General features: G+C 39.9%; 1 pseudogene; it reads right to left on the bottom strand.

Annotated features, from left to right (window-relative positions):
• Window positions 1–984: 984 nt before the first annotated feature.
• Window positions 985–3,316, bottom strand: LOC102123185 (large ribosomal subunit protein uL4 pseudogene; annotated as a pseudogene).
• Between the last annotated feature and the right edge of the window lie 1,588 nt (window positions 3,317–4,904).

The following is a 4,904-nucleotide window of genomic DNA, read 5'->3' as shown; positions in this document are numbered from 1 at the left end:
AACAGAGCAAATCTCCATCTCAAAATAAATCAGTAAACAAATAAAACAAAAAGACATATTCTAGTTTTGGACGTGTTCAATTTAGTGTGCATCACGATACCAGAAAAAGTGAAACACAAAGCCAGAAATAAGAGAAAGTTACATTCTGTTTGTTTTTAGCTAGCTATATCCATATTGAGGATGAACTCTGCTAATATGTCAGTACCCATTCGGTATTAAATAATGATGAGTACATGCCAGGATCATGCTAGGTGCTTCACATGCATTATTTCAAACATATTGATGGATCTGTGTACTCAATGCATTTTACCAAGCCCCTTTCCTTAAATGTCCATTGGTAAAACATTAAAAACAGTGAAATACACACAAGTGCTGGATACAAGGAGTGGCACAAGTCATAGCCCTAAAAACTGAGCAACTTTTTAAAGATATTATAAAGAAGATAGACTTGCAGGATAGTCTAATCAACCCGTATGTTACTGCCTACATGATAAAAGCTCACCTGAGAAGCTCTAGGGGCAAATGAGCAACTGGACTAACACTTATAAAGCAGTGACAGGGCTCCTGGGGAGTAGAAAGAGATCAAAGAGTAAAATAATAAAGGGTAATCTGATCATGAATTACACGAGGAAGAATGGGCTTCCACTTTGATGATGATGAGGAGGAGGATGGTAATGATGATAACGAGTACAAAGTGAAAAACTAAATACCAACTGTCTCTATAAGGCATTTCAGAAAGTAAACATCTGTTTTTAAACAAAATTTTTAACCTTAAAAACAAACTATGGCTTGTTTGCATGCCATTAGAAGAATAACAAATAGCATCATTGTCATTTTTAAGGAACCAAACCATCGAGCTTAGGTCACCAAACTATTCTCCCTGTTAGAATGGTACAGTCATACAAAGAGATGGTAATATAAAAGCAATTGAAGCACAGAAGAGGATAACTATGGAACTCTCCAGCAAGTTCTCCAACTGGGGTCTCAATATGTGCGATGTACCTTTCTTACTAGCAAAAGACATCCTGGCTTCTGGCTTGGCAAAAAATTCCAAATCAACCCTGACCTCCTTATCTGCTCCTGGAAGGTTTAATAAATCCCAATATCATCAGTGCTGAAAGAAACCTTAACATACAATGTTAGAAAAGTATGACTTTCCCTTTAAAATGCTGTGAAAAATGGAAAAAATATGGGACGAATGAAAACATTCAGCACCTCAAGGAGGAAGAAAGAACAAGAGGAAAAGAGCACAAGCGATTGAAGAAATAAATTATTTCTAGAACAGAAGAAAAAATAAATTTCTAGAAAATTTAAGACTTCCTACATGTAAGAAACTATTTAAAGGGTAACACCTGAGTTCAGAAAAACATTGTCTTTCACCACAAATATATGGGACGATTATAGGAGAAATAAAATGCTGACTTATAAAATCACTCATAAATCGTTAAAAATTCATTTTTATAAGATTGGGGACATGTGAAACATTCAGGTTAGATTATAATATTAAATTAAAATGCAAGTCTGTGTGATCCTAATTATTTTTTCCTTGCTGCCTCTTTGATCAGGTCTTTATTCAAAAGAAGCTGTTCAGAATGATTTGACCTTTGTGGAATAATCAAATTTCAGAGTTTATGCAGCAGGTTTCTTTTCCTCTGTAGTAGGTTTCTCTTCTGCCGGCTTCATTTCAGCTGCTGGTTTCTTGGTAGCTGTTGCCTTTTTTCCCACCAGAGGCTTCTTCTGCTTCTTAACACCACCAACAACAGCCTTCTTTCCTTTCTTACCTACCACAGGCTTCTAGCCTACGAACCCCTTCTCATTTGATTTGGCTTCCAGTGCAGCTGCTGCTGGATACTGCCTTATTCCCCAGGAGCTTGTGATTCCTGGCCTGGCGAAGAATGGTGTTGTGGCGCATGGTCTTTGCCTATGGGTTTAGCTTCAACGTGATTCTCAGACTTTTCAGTGGGTTCTTTAGGACTCTGCGATGAATCTTCTTGCATGGTGCTCGAAGGGCTCTCTGGATCTCTGGGCTTTTTAAGATTCTGCTAAGGTCTGTGTTGATCATCTTGTGCATGGGAAGATTGTAGTTACTCTTGAGGGAAGCAACTTTATGCCAAGTGCCATACAATTCATCTAACTTCCGGAAAGCACTTTCAGTCCAAATGCAGAAACGTCCCACATGCCCACCAGGAGCAAGTTTCAAAATGTTCGGTTTGCTTATATTAAGCATCGTAATTCCAGGGATGTTTCTGAAGGCCTTGATGATACCATTATCCTCATTATAGATGACGCAGGGGCCCCTGCCCTGGATATGGTGATGGTTTCTCGTTTTGCCCTTGCCGGCTCTCATTTGCTGAAAGGCATAGACTTTTTCGATATCACTCCAGGCTTTAAGTTTCTTAAGAAGCAAAATAGCCTCCTTGGTCTTCTTGTAGCCTTCAACTTTATCTTCGACCACCAAAGGAAGTTCAGGAGCTTCCTCAATACGATGACCCTTAGACATGACCAGTGTTGGTAAGGCTGAGGCGGCCAGGGGAGAAGAGATAGCATACCGTTTTGTGGGTTGTATTCACTCTCCTATGCCAATGGCGCCAGGTTTTGGTTGGTGCAAACATTCGACCTCCATGACACATGTTTCCAAAAGCTCCCTGGCCAGAATGGTGAGTCCCACCACCTCGGACTCTGGGAATTTGAGCCACAGCTCTGCCAGTACCCCAAGACTCAACACTGATTTGATGACCTGCTAATTCACTGACAGCATGGGGCTGTCTGTTGTTTTTGCACTAGTAGGTGTGAACAAAGTTCACAATACCTGGTCGAATAGGAGCCTTGAATAAGGCAGACAAAGTGACATTTTTGCCAGATGACTCCCCCTTTTCAGAGTACACGGATATCAGTGGGCGAGCACACACCATGGCAGAGAGAGGAGAGAGCCACTGCTCCGCTCACCCCAGCTGCTGCCACAAGAAGAGCGATCCTAATTTTGTTTTAATGAAGAAGGAATACTAAATGTCAGCTATGAATTATCTGTGTGATAGGCTTATAAGACATTTTGATTTCTGTTTTACAATTTCCTATTTTTTCCTATACCATGCAGTTAATATATTTATAATTAGACAAAGTTAACAAATACTAATATTAAAAGATAAGAGACTCCATCAAGGAGAGGATTCTCTGACACCAAGATGTCCTTGGTAAGGGAGAAATCATTCAGATGACTTTATGGCAGCCATAAAGTCAACCCTAAGACCAGGATTTCAACTAAGAAATCATTAACTCCCAAAAAGAGTTTAATCAAAATGTTCTGAAAGTTATTAAGTCATTTTGAAACTGACGTTTTAGGATGTTTTGTAACATTAAAAATACAAAACAGCAAAATCCCTGACTTAAAGATAAAGGAAATAGAGTGTGGCTTTAGCCCCAGGCGCAGGTTTAGGTACAGGATACAGGTGCCTGAGAGGCAATGTGTACTCTCTGCACAGAAGTAGATAGCTGAGTCCTCAGTCTGGGTGTCTGCGATGCACAGAGACAGATGTTTATCCTTCTTATTCAATAGAACAGTGAGTCTTTGGTCTTGTTTCAGGTCCGTATTTGAAAGAATATATGCCAGCAACTGGAGACCTGCTCCAGGTTCTTGCTTATACCAATATAAGTAGGTGGAGGAACTGTCCGTGTAAGTGCAGTTTATAACGGAGATGTCTCCCTCTCGGACACTCAGGAAAAGACTCTGCTCCACATCCTCTCCTCTACTCATACCTGTGCAAAAGGAAAAATCAGACAAGATCATCAGGTCATCATTCTCTAGAGTTTGCTTTTTTATTTTTTTCACTGTAGTAACTTCAGGCATTCTGGAAAAGACCAGATGAGTCTCCTCCTCAGACTTCTAATGAATATTTACTGAACACTCTGTTCCTCAAAAGCTCTCAACTCACAGTCCAGCTGCAGCCACAAAAACAGGAACAAAGATCCAGTAAGTGTCTTCATTGTTCTCCCCACCGGGACCTGCAATCTCCAGCCAAGAGAGCTATATTATCAAGTGTCTCTTCCTTTCCTCCAAAGCACTGTGGTTTCTTAAACGGTCCACAGAGGCATCTGCTTCTGTCCTCAGCCTACTCACAGAAGTCAACCAAAAGGATCCTTTCATACATTCGACATGAGCAGAGAAGCTCTGCCATCTTGTGGTCAGATCCCCAAATGCTAAACCAATTATCCTGTATCTGTGGGAGATTGTGGCACATAAAACAGCAGAAGGCCAAATAAAGTAAATTCCAAGTGTACCTCCAGTCAGAAATTATGTGGATTAGCAGACAGAAAAAGTGCAAACGTAGGTTTCAGAATTCCATTTTATCTTCTCAGCACACTACTGAGTCATTTTAAATATATTGGAAGAAGTTAGAGGTTTTTCATGTTTATTAAAGACAGTCTATTTGAAATTAAGAAAATGCCATGATTCAGTCTGCAAAGCTACTGAGAAGTAAAACCTTTCCTCCTTATCCCTCTACTACTTTTTGAATTGGCCAGAAAATCAATCAGCCAAGTCAACCATCCTGTTTCAGCACTCACAGAGGCAAAACTCTTTGTGAAGGTAACACTTAAGCACAAACATTGGAGTAAGACAGGTTCACTAAATATATCAGATGCAGGCTATTTCAGGCTCTGCTCCTCCAAGCCTGACCTTGCCATTCCCAGGAAATTGACAGTGCCAGAGGTCAAAATATGAGTGTTGTTTTCTTCAAAATGACTAAATTATAAAATAAAAGATAAAAGGAAGGAGAAAGGCTTCCATGAGTTGATAATATCTGTCTAATGAAAGGGAAGAGTTTAGCTTATAGACTGTGATGAAAAATCTGACACGCACTCTGAAATCTTTTCCTCTGGAAGAACAGATCATCTGAAATTATGGATAT

This window comes from Macaca fascicularis, chromosome 7 (genome assembly GCF_037993035.2).
Source record: "Macaca fascicularis isolate 582-1 chromosome 7, T2T-MFA8v1.1".
Lineage (NCBI taxonomy): Eukaryota > Metazoa > Chordata > Mammalia > Primates > Cercopithecidae > Macaca > Macaca fascicularis.
The sequence above is the reverse complement of the archived record's forward strand: the minus strand, read 5'-3'. Positions and strand labels throughout refer to the sequence as shown.